Consider the following 12,991-nt stretch of genomic DNA (forward strand, 5'->3'; position numbering starts at 1 on the left):
TTGTACAAAAAATGCAAGGTGGGGTAGTCCAGCCTCCTGCTCCAGGCAGGAAATTATCCAGGGCCATGCTGAGTCCAGTTCTGAAATCCTTGGGGATGGAGACAGCACAGACTATCTGGGCAGCCTGCCACATTCTTTGACCACCCTCGTGGTGAGGAGTATGTTGTCAGGATTGTTTAATAACTGAAAAATGTATCTCTTAACTAGAGAATTTTCTGTAGAATGCCTTCTTCAGAGTGTGGTATTTTCTGAGAAAATGGCAGTCTCAGAAAGCAAGGTTATTTAAAGAGTTTTAACCAGTGGAAGTTTCCTAAACATGAGTGTTAAATGGCTTCACACTTCCATTTTCTTCTAGGCATTGTACATACATTTCCTTTATTTTAGGGGAAGAAAGCAGTTTATGACACCCGAGGAGTGGTCTGTAGGTGGAAATAGGACTGCAAAAACCACGTTGTCACAAATCTCATAAGAATGTCTGGCACCACTATGAATTCAACTGCTTTGGTTGTTGTCATCTACGTGAATGCATGTGTTTATATATAAATGTACACACACACACATATATATATGGATGTACATATTTACATCTGCATATTTGTAAATTTATATTTACATGCATGTATACATATATCTATATCTATATATTCACATACATGTGTATACATACATATATATATATAGACATATATGTAAATATATATACACATACAACAGGTCTGCCAGCACACATTACAGCTTATTCTGGGCAGTAAAGGCACCATGGGCAGACCCAAAGACTACCAAGACTGCAACCAGTGTCACTTGCCAGCACAAGACAGGGCAGGAAGGGTAAGGGACATTGCAGGCAAGTGATGAAGCAGTGCCTGGAATAGCTCAGTACTCCATAGATGGAGGTAGGCTGTTTATTTCTCACATCAAATAAGAGCTGTGGGAGAAGCTTTAGGGATTTGTCGCCTTGGAGTGAAAAATGTCAGCCAAAGGGAATGTACTCATAGGTATAGGTACTCTGGATGACCAAGAAGGCCAATGGCATCCTGGCCTGTACCAGAAACAGTGTCACCAGCAGGGCCAGGACAATGATTTTCCCTCTGCACTTGGCACTGGTGAGGCCACACCTCAAATCCTGTATTCAGTTTTAGGCCCCTCACTTCAAGCAGGACACTGAGGTGCTGGAGCATGTCCAGAGAAGGAAAATGGAGCTGGTGAAGGGTCTAGAGGAGCATCTGAGGGAGATGAGGCTGTTTAACCTGGAGGAAAGGAGACTCAGGGAAGACTTTACTGCTCTTTATACCTCCCTGAAAGGAGTCTGTTTCCAGCTGGGGGTCAGACTTTTCTCCTGGGAAATAGTGACAGAACAAGAGGAACGGCCTCAAGCTGTGTCAGGGGAAGTTCAGGATGGACATCAGGAAAAATATATTCACTGAAAGGATGGTTAAGCATTGGAGCAGTCTGCCCAGGGCAGTGGTGTCACTATCCCTAGAAAAGTTCAAGAAATGACTGGATGAGGCATTTAATATGCTAAATGCTATGGTTTAGTTGATATGGCAGTGTTCAACCAAAGGTTGGACTCAACGATCTCAGAAGACTTTTCCAGTGTTAATGATTCTATGATAGAAGAGCCACATGGTAGCTACAGGTGTGTGTGATGACTGTCTGCAAAAGCATATGGCCAATAAAGACATCTCTGGTGTCATGCCAGGCTTGGAAGTGTGTGGTGGCATAAGAGATTATAAATACAAGCACTGACACACAAACAGAATGACAATGGGCTGAAAAGGCTCCTGATGCTGGGCACTGCCATCCACACAGCTGCCATCACCTTCTGCCACCTCTCCCCCTCTCTCTTCCACTGGCCAACAGTGCCAGCACCATGTGTTTGGATTTTTCTACTGCAGACTGAGAAACAGACTGGTTTGAGAAATAATACACTCTTTTTTTTTTTTTTTTGGCTGATTTATCCTTAATGGTTTGCCCACCTGGCCCACGTGGGTGCTGCACAAGCAGTTGTGCTGGCAGTGGCGGCAGAGAAGCGTGAGGTGGTACAGGCAAAGTCTGTGTGGGCCACTCCTGCAGCCACACACGTGCATGCACATTTGGATCTCCATCACCAGATGGAGAAAGGTATCCTGCACAGTGGTCTGGGAGAGCAGTTCTGTGCTGATGGATGGAGATGAGCATGTAGGTGCTGCTTCCATGCCTTCTCCTCTCTTGGTTGTGCATGAGCTGCTTTGAGCTCTCTGTTCACCATCCTGGAAACACAATTTATTCTGGATTGAATAACAATCAAAACAACATCACCATTTCCCAAGAAGATTCATGGCCATTTTATGTATGTCAGATAAACAAATCTGTATACATAATTTCTCTTCTTGACTTTTCACTGTTTCAGCCAGAAAGCAGGCATCTAAGAAGTGGATGTAAAGCACTGCCTGCCTATAGCTTGATCTCAAACGCTGTCTTTCTCTTTAAACTTTGCAAAAGGCAAACAAGTTCATATTTATCATCAGTTGAAAGCTCAGCTGGAAGTGAAACAAATTAAATTTAATGAGGAATTGCTTTAATTCTCATCATTACTGTCTGCTCACTGTTGTAAAAAAGTTTTACTAGCCCACTTAAAATGCTTAGATTAACTGTCTTTATTATTTTTGTCCAGGCAAGTCCTTTTACAAGGCTAATGAAAATGCATCCCTTGGTATAAATGTAATCATGACTTTATTTCACATGACATCCAGCCCTACAGTATCACAGCAGTCCACAGCAGGTAAGTTGATATTAATTTATTTTTGTGCTGTTATTGCATAATTCTGATATAATGGAATGTTAAAAAGCTTCCTCAGCTCTGCCTAAAAGTATAGACAGTAACTTTCTACAAAACTTGTCACTGATGACATGAAATAGCATTGCTGCTTGTCAGGAAAGAGGCTGTAGTTAAATTTCTGTGGTTGGACATTGCAATCCAGAAACAAAATTCTATGTTTCTAATGGGAATTAAAGCTGTGTGACTAAGAGGACCAGGTGGTCCCTCACAGAAGAATCTGGACTATTGTTTTTTAGATTTATGTCGGGTTTCATGCCTATCCCAAATATTGCCTGCTAGTAATTTCTTCTGCTATTGTTGCTTAAGGTCATCTATAAATGCAAAATGTTTCTCAGTGGGTACTTAACAGCAGTAACCTAGATAAATATTTTCATTTACATAAACATTGTCTGAACAATTCAGAAAGTGTAGTAAACAGTCTCAAATCCCAGAAGCAATCTAGACATTGCAAGAATTACATTGTTTTTTGAAAAAGATTGATGTTCTATGTTATTTCATTGGTCATAGTCCAGCACAAGAGGGTGGACTGATGAAAGAGATGCTTAACACGTCCAGGGTTTGTGTTGCTTTCCTTTTTCTAACTGTGCTAATAGCTGAATTTCCATTTGTTTTTCAATTTTTTTATGTGCTCTTACGCAATAAAAGATAATCTAACTGGACAGGGACAAACAGTGGGGACCAAATGGATTTTAAAAGCAAATCCAGAACCAAAAAGCCTCTCTATAATTGTAACAAAGTACTAAAAAGGAATGGAATTACTTTCTGCCTACTGAGGGCACAAACATTGTTATTTCATTGGGAATACATGGCCTTCCAGAGCTCGGTAATTTTGCATGTGTGTAACTGCAATCCTCTCTGGTTTTTTGTATATGCTCTTCAAGGAGGAATTTAGCCCTGTGAGACCCATTGGACTCAGGCCCTTCACCTGTGCAATGCTGCACCACAGGTCCATGCCAGACACAACCGGGCTCCAGGCATTTCAGACAGGCTAAAACTAACAAAAAATACACTAAATATGGGGCGTGGGTTGTTTGCCTTTGCTAACAGTAATGTCTTGTAAGATCAAACAAGAAAGAGACCCTTTCTGTACACAGACACTTTGTGTCCAAGGATTTAGCTTTGTTTCAAAAAAGCACGTGTATGTGAATAGATCCAGAGAGGTCTTAGGTCACCTCGAGGCAATCCGTGCTGGTTGTTTGTGTGACGTGAGCCCAGAGTTTCTCTTTGCAGCTGGACACGGCCGCCTCCCCCTCCCTGCCCAGCCTGAAGCCTTGCAGATCATGAGGATTAAATGGAATAGGTATGACTGAATATATCTCTGGCACAGGTTCACTGATGTGCTGTCTTCTAGGGCTGCCACACCAGCCTGAGAAAGAATGAAATAAACGTGAAGAGGTGCATATCCATTACTTGGAATACCAGTGTTCTGTTAGAAGAGAAATCCAGCATCCAGCCATTGATTGCCATTGCCTTTTCATGTATGTTCCATGCCTTATGCTCTGTGTATGTTTTACAACCACAGCATGTGTGCTGAACCAAAGCTCTCTGAGCAATTGCACTGTTGTTGTGATCTGTTTATACTGAATCTCAACAACTAATCCTTCTAATCCTCAAACAACTATTTTAGGCAGTACTGAAGCTGTTCAGAATTAGTTGGCAGCATTTGTGTAGTTCACACTCGATTTAAATAATCATTGTCCTATTTTAACTCTCCCATATGAAGACAGTAAAAATTCACTCCAAGGATGGGACTGCAGGCACATGCCCACATGTATGTAGCCATTTGTGTGCCTGTCTGTTTCACATGTTTGCATTGTAATTTGGAACCAATTTATCATGTTTGGTGTTCCGCTTGGGGCACTTGAAAGATACTTTGATTTTGGGAAGCACTGATCACCCTACAAAAACCAAGTGCCTCAATAAGGGGCTCAGATTTTGCATCTGCCTCCACTAGTACATTCTAAAAGATCATGGCAGATGATCCTTCCAGCTGGGGGTTCTTCTGTGCTCTGTCACAGGACACAAGCAGGGATTAAGCAGGGGCCTTCAGAAGTTAGGGCTGTCTTGGCATTACATACTGGGTGGTTGTGCATTAGCTGGTGTCTCTCAGTCGCTCTGCACACACAAGTGTAGGCACATATTTTGTCAGATGAAAAAAGCACCACATTTCCTTTTTTTTTGCTTACTGATTCTATAAGATGAAGTGGATGATTACTGATCTGAATATCCTACAGTCCTTTCTGGAGGAGATGCTTTTTTTTTCCTCTCCCAGTGAGTGTGGCAATTCCTGCTTCTGACCACAGTAATTCCTGTCTCACAATCATTATTTCACTGGTTTGAAACAGCAGCTTGTGAGTTTGCTCCCAAACTTATACCCAGGAGGTGGCTTTGAGGAAAGGTACATACCTTTCCTCAAAGCTACTTCAAATACTTTCAGATTCCTCAGCTTTAACTGGGTTTTGCCTGCTGACTAAACAATTCAGACAATATAATTGTGGCTTATTTTGAGTATTCAGTGATTGCCATATGATTTTCAGAGACTGGCTGACCAGATACTATAAACTTATATCTGTACTAAATGCTAGGAAATAGATTAAAGACTATGATCTTTAGGCCTGTTTTTTGACACTCTCTCCAGCTAGTGAAGGAGCTCAGGCCCAGCTGCAAAATTATGCTAGTACACCTTTCTGATGACAACACTACCAAGTTAACTTCAAGGGGTATAATCCATCTTTCCCAGAGTAATTTCCACCAAATTAATTTCCTGCATCATCATATTGTAAAGAGACAGGAATCTACTTATTCACAAATTGCTTTGAAGATTCTGAATACAAAGGCAGTGAACTATACTCATTTTATTGCTGAAGTTCAGCAGGAAGAGAAGGTCTTTAATCACTCTTAAAAAATATTTTACTGCATTTAATTTTGTGTACCACTCCTTCCGGATCTCTGCCATATTGTTCAATGTAAATCAATAAAATAAATACTTGATTAAATAAATATTTAAACCGAATGGGTGTAGGCGGGGCAAGAAAAACTCTAATTAATTATAGAAAAGGAACAAAGAGAGGATGAGTTACTTCAAAAACAGGGGCAGGGATTAAGACCTAGGAAGGTCCTGCACAGAGTTTTTCAAGTTGAATAATATTCTGCTGCTGTGCCTAGATCTGAGCGCGCATGCTTAGAGAGCAGCAGGGACAACGTGATCAGTTGTGTGTGGCTGAAAGGGAACCTAAGCAAAGAACAGAATTTTCTTGCCCATCATGTATTTGCACATTGGCAACTCTACCAGAGGCATCCTCTGTCCACGGCTCTGTGCAGGATGAGACAACAATCTCCAGCCCTTCTGGCTTTTCCACTAGGAAAAGCAAACTGGGGAGTGGAAAGATAAACTGCCTAGGGCTGCCCAACGCCAGAGTGGAGGAGACTGCTGCTCTGTGCCTTCTTTTCTTGAGGATCTCCCTGAGTGCCACTGGACATGTGCACAAGAAAAGGCAGCAGATCATTTCCAGATTATTTTCTCTGGCCTGTTTCTGTGGCACACTTTACATCAGTGTCTAACCTGACAAAGGCAGGCTTAGAGGACAGCATGCTGAACTGAAGAAATTAATTTGGGAATGGTAAAATACTTTTGAGCTTGAGGCTGTTGTCTTGTGTTATTTCAGAGATGAGTTGGTGCCTTATATTCCCAGCATTAGTTATCTAACAATGTTGAACAATTACTCAGAAAGGCCTTTTGAATCTGCTGTCTTGCTAACACCCACCTCTTCACCAGCTCTAGCAATCAATAGCCTGCTGAAACTGCTTCTTCTGGACATTTATTGCAAATCTCCTGACCAAAACACTTAAATACTAATTCAGAAACATCCCAGCTAAACTGTCATGACACTCAATAAGGCTACATTACCACAGTTTTGTCAGGACTTAGAGTTGTTTGTCAAGTGGAATTAACTGTTGGGATTTTAGAATCACCCAGATAGTATTGTAGGGGAGAAAGGAAAAGGGGAGTTAATTTATGGCAGAAAAGAATCACTTGCGGGAGGTCACTGCTGTTCTGCACACTGGTACTGTTTCTATTTGTTCCAAAAGAAATTATGTCAACTACAGTCAAAATATTTATGCTCTGACTGAAATGTGTGACTTTTTACTAAGGCTGAATTATCCCACAATTCTCATTTTTACACTGTCAGTATACTTCTGCAACTAAGACAATTTCAGACACCCAACCCCTCTGACCCTCTAAACTGCACTGTTATGTCAAGAGGAAAATGCTGGACAAATGCTGCCTTGAAGGCACCAAAAGGGCCATTGCAAAAGAAGTTGCTGATCCACCTTAAAATTTTATTTGCTGCTTTAATTACACAAGAAGTAACTAAATCATGGACTGAAAACATGCTGCCACCAGTGCATAGCAACACTGTTAGCCCTTTCTACATGAGGGTGAAAGTCATATAATTAGTTTGTCAAGGAAAAAAACTTATCAACAACCAGAGTTTTTGGCTTGCACAAAGTCACACTGAAGTGTCTCTGCCTGCTGAGCAGCAGGAACACATGGTCTCCATTACCAAAATCCTGGGCTCCTGTGTCAGTCTAAATCCTGGTCCAGGCAATTTTTGCTCACTTTTCTGATTGTAAGTGCCACCTTGGATCATCATTTCATTTTGAAACTCAGGCATGTGGATGATGATGAGACACCCTTCAGTGAGTTCATTCTCAGCAAGCTCTGTTGGTGACCACCACTTACCCTGTGAAGACTGCTCTGCCCTGTGCCTTGAGAAGATTCTCACACTCTGTCCCGAATCCTTGTTTGGCAAAGTCTCCCAGGGAACAGTAGGAGTTTTAACTGAATGAGGTTTCTGGGATCAAACCAAAAATAAATTATGTTTGTTGCCTTGAAGTCATATGGTGCTTCCCTGATAATTTTAAAATTAAGAGTTAAGACTGAATCTGAGAAAGAACAGGGCCCTAAATTATCAGTGTGGTATATAGAAAAAAGACCAAGATTTCCAATGCAAAACTGCACTTTTTATGCTAGTGTTTTCAAATTAATCAGCCTGAATCTTGGCTCCAAGTGGTAAAATATGTCACTTCGAGCTAATGAGCTTCTAGTCTCTACACTTGTTTGCTACCTGGCAAGCAGGGAAGCCTAAAGCATTAATTAATGTCCTTGTGATATTAAGAGGCAAATAATAAAGCAGCAAATCAATTTGCAGAAGTGAAGACAAAAAAGCAGTGGGGAGCATTGGAACAGTTTTGTACGTTCCTATGGATTTCTGCAAAACTCACAAGCAATGCTTTGAAAAAGCAGGGAAAGGAGTAAACAATTCTGGCCTTCTTTTAGTTTTGTTTTTTTTTTTTTTTTTGCAGTCTCAGACTAATTATCCCATGTAAGCAGTTCATTTAATAGAGGAGGAAGTTAGGTCTATTAAGTTGCCCAACTACTTCAATGCTGAATTTATTACAATGTTTGTTTTAAAACAGATCTGCATGTTTCATATAAAATACTTCCAGATTTGAGGTTGTTACTTTCCAAACAACCCAAAACCCAGCTGGTTTGTTACATATTTAAAATTTAGTTGGGTTTTGTTGAAAAGTTTATGAGAACTTTTCCCGTACTCTAAATAAAGCTGAGCATACAAGTGAGAACTGGAGTTTCTGACTTGGCCAAAAGTTACATCTATCTGAGACAACAGAGAACTATGAACTCTGCAATAAAAAGCTGATGAGGTTCTCAGAGCACAAGGTGCTTCCTCATTTCTGACCTTTCTCTCATAGAGTCAGATACAGTACTTGGCAAACAGAGCTTAATTCAGGTCAAACACGGCCACCATTAACTTTGAGAAAATCATCATAGTCCAGATTTCCAGTACAGAGACTGTTCTCTACCTGATGACCCATATTCCCTAAAAACTCAGATGGTTTTTCTCCATTTCCCAACTTGAAAAATGACCATAGGTATAAACATTCTGAGCTCTCTGACTATCTGGGAATTTAGATCTTTGAGGAAGTTAATGGGATTACCCGAGGGATGAGGGACTTACCCACGTGAGAGAGGTTTAGGAGAGCTCTCCCTTAACTCGGCACTGATGATCTGCATGTGCGTCAGGAACAATTCAGTTTGCATTACTCCTACTCAGCCACTTTAGACTTTAACAGGCTATTCTGGGAGAAAAGGAGTGCCTAAAATGGCAGTGTTTTTTACCCTGGTTCTACATCCCTTTGCCAGAGTGCTGGTGTAGTGTCAGTCCTGCAATCCCATGAAGCAGAAGGAGTTGTTCTCTTTTCTGTCCCTAAATATCTGGTCATCCTGTGGCTACAGCTGTAGTTCTGGCACCCACAGCAACTTCTCAGACTAGAAGTTTATACTGTTTATTTTAACATTTCCAAAAGTAAACCTTTCTCTGAAGGAACTCTAAAAAGAGAAAAATGTGGAGTTTTCTTTGAGAGGCAATATGAAGTGCCTTAGAAAAGAAAGGCTGAAAAAATCTGTTTCTGTTAATGATATTTTGCGAAAACAGAGTAAGAATGAATCAGAATTTTAGCCAGGTCTGAGTATTCCCATGAAAAGTGAACTTATGAACTGATGTTAAAAGTCAAAACAGAGGACTGTCTCTGATTTGGTGTCTGAAAATAAAGGCATTATTTTCTGTAGTACAAGCAAGGCCACACCTTTTGTTGTCAAGATGTTTTTTTATATTTTCCCAAATCTCTAAAATGCTAGAGTACTACAATGTAAAAGCAAATATTAGTGTTTTAAATAGATGGACCTATCTATTTAATAATTTTCTGCTGTGCAAATACTTGCGTTACATACAATTTTAAATATTTAAATATTTTTGTAAGTTTTTTTTTCTTTACATTTTGCAGAACTGGCTGTTTTGGTAGTCCTAAATAAATGTAAGCTAGTACAAAGCCCAAGTGACAAGCTAGAAATGCCAGATATTTGGGTTTTGCCTGGGGAGCCCATGTTTCTGTGCACCTCAGGGTGATGATAGCCAGATGTTGAAGGCAGAGGGCAACCCATTCCACAGAAAAGAGTCTATACCTTGACCACAGTTCAGAGGCAAGCTGGAAACTCCACTCTGTTCTGAATACCACTCCAGCTCATCTTCCTAGATACAGAGGGGACAATTCACTACCTGAGGCCTTGACAGAGTCAGGCTCCACACAGAGAGGCTAGGACTTCATTCTCTGAGAGTTTACTCAAACTACTAGTGGATACCCATTATGACACAGAAAACATAATAAATGCTGAAGTCTATGGGGATGCAAGCAGGTATTTGACTGTACAGTGGGGGTAAAGGAATTTAAACTTCTAACATCCTCCTAATTTGTATCCTGACTACAATTCAGCCTCTGAGTAGACAAAGAGATGAATTATCCTTGTGTCAATCCTGTTCCCCTTTGTCACACCATCAGATACCACTGCTGTCAGCTGTGCAGGCAACCTTGGCACAGACACTCAGGGAGCAAAATAGGGAAAAAGGTGTGGAGAATGACTAAATACAGCAGTTGTTGCACCAAATGATTCAGCTGCCATGGTTTCCCATGAAGGATGAGGCTGCACTGTATCAGGAGGAGGCCAGGGAAAAGAAATAAGGGAGGTTTGGCAAGAACATGCTATTAAAGCAGTGCTTTTTTGCAGAGTTGTAGTACAGTTTGTTTCTTTAAACCAAACTTTGATAGCAGTCTGGGAGAGGATGAGGGTACTGAGATGGTGCTACCTGAGCTGTGAGTGAAGCCCTGCAGGTGGCCACCTATCCTCAGCTGGGGACTTTGATCAGCACCTGCAGCCAAGGTCCCAAACAGGCACCTGGTTCCAGCACCACGCAGTGTGATCCTCACCTCATCTGAAGCATTTCTGAAATACTTTGTTTAATCATGTTCCAGCAGCTGCTTTAAAATTGTTTCAGAAAATCAAAGTAAACATCCCTTTGGAGCGAGTGGGTTCATTCTCCTGGATCCCAGGGAAAACAGGCAGGAAGAAAAGGAACTGGCTGTAGTGCTGCTGGCTAGGCACTGTCAGCCCAGCCCTGCTGTGCAGTACTTCTGCATTGCTTTTCAACAGCTTGCCATTCTAAGAGCCAGTCCAAAATGTCCAGTTTTACTGACAAAATTTTGCAGAATTTTAACTTTTTGTGATCAAGGACTGAGCACACTGATTTCTACTTCACAGTTCCATTTATATGGAAGATACAATGCAGACATGTGATTCTACAGCTTTCATTATGTGTGTCCCTCTTTTGGCATACAATTTGATTTATATGTTATCTTTTCTCATCTGTTAACTATGCATTTTCCCTTATACACACACATTCATATTAGAGAAAACATGAGGATGATCTATAGTTTAATGAGGCAGGATGTCAAGACACAGTAAAGAAAAGAAAAAGGAAACAAAAAGGAAAAGACTTAGCAGAATAAAGGCGAGATTTTATTTTCCTTTGGTGACAATAGAGGGTTCTGACATATGGCTTCTATCCATGGGAACAAATATACTTAGCCTGAAAAATCCCAGAGAAGTCTGTGTGACCAATTTCAATTCAGATGAAAAAAAATCTTCCAGAAAATAAGCAAATGTGCTGTTTGCAGTGCAACAAATGCCTACAGTACTAACATGAATTGTGAAATCACTGGCTGTGACTGATCAGAGTTCATTAAAAATAAATCTTGGCCCAGCAGTTTTAATAAACAGAATGAGCAATAAAAGCAGCAATGATTCACTTATTTCCCGTGCAGAAAACTGTCTGATTTTGCATATTTCACTCACTCAAAGGATTTCTGCTGAAAAAACCTGCTTCTGGCATCCAATGTAAAAAACTAAAATCTCACCTATCTGAAGGAAAGGAAGAAATGGGAGGCAACAGTTTTCTCAATCCTTCCAAGCCTTTAAAATTTAACTTTTTCTAGAAATTATGTTGTCATTTAAGACTTTGTGGGGCAGAAAAAAGAAATCAAAGTTGCATTTTTTCTTCTGCCTGATGAGGAAAGTTTGAGAACACAGGTATAAAAAGAAGGCTTTGCTCACTCTCAGTGAGGACACTCCCATTGAGAACAACTCTGCCTGGTGGCTGAAGGGCTGCTCACGGGGAATCAAGGGCTACCTTGGCTGGAGAGCTCACCATAGAGAGGAAAACCAAAGCAGTTTGGGAAATAGAGACTGAGTAACAGCATTGTGTATCCATCTCATTGGGCCGAGGAAGGAATGGATTAACGACCTGCGCTGGAAATAGTCTGCATTTGAATGCTCTGTCGCACATGTAGGCTAAGAAAAACCAATGGAAGAGGCATAAAAGTTAGGAGCACTGTGCTGCTCAGAGGCACGAGCACCAAGGTGCTAATGCTGCCCCAGAAGCTGGCTGCTGAAGTGCTCCGACCTGCCCCCAGGACAGAGTGGCGCTTACCAAAGCTGAGCACAGCCTGCACACCTGCAGTAGTGCCACAGATCTGACCTGGCACAATCCCCAGAAATCTAGCTTGCTGCTTCCTGGCTCAGCAAAAGGGGAGCAGGTAGCACATAGGCACAGCACCTGGGTGAAAAGGTCACATGCTTCCTCTGTATTTTTCACTGCTATTTTAATTTTTTACCTCATATAAGAGGATAAGCAACTGGACAAAATCAGTCCTTGAACATGATGACGTCTCTGTGTTATTTATGGCACACACAATGCAAAACAAGTATGTCATCTACTAATGCTAGCTCTTCTGTGGCACTGGGACACAGAGAGCAGTGCAAGTGGGTGGACCTTTCTGGTATTATGGAAGTCCAGTTACAGCAAAACTGCCCAGAAAGCAATGAGAAGAGAAATTGATGTGGTTATTAATATTCTGTTCCTCCCTGCCATCTCTTTCCTTCCCTGCCACCTTCCCTCCCCATTGCTGTCTCCACACAGTTGCAAGTCTGGGGGCACTCTTGAGGAGCAATAATCCCCATTAGAACTCCTCTGAACTGACATTTCATAGCTCAGGAGCCCAGTTCTTGAAGATTATGATGACAAATGTCTATCAGTAAATACACTATCAACAACAAGCTCCTCCATTAAACTAAGCATACAGAAAAAACTGAATATTGGCATGGAAATGCCAGCTGCTCTAAGCCAAGATCATGCAATTTCCAGTCAGCCTTTATCAGACAGTTTCCACATTTGGGTAGGGCCAGTGCCAAATCCACTG

The sequence above is a fragment of the Ammospiza nelsoni genome, chromosome 3 (genome assembly GCF_027579445.1).
Source record: "Ammospiza nelsoni isolate bAmmNel1 chromosome 3, bAmmNel1.pri, whole genome shotgun sequence".
NCBI classification, from domain to species: Eukaryota; Metazoa; Chordata; class Aves; order Passeriformes; family Passerellidae; genus Ammospiza; species Ammospiza nelsoni.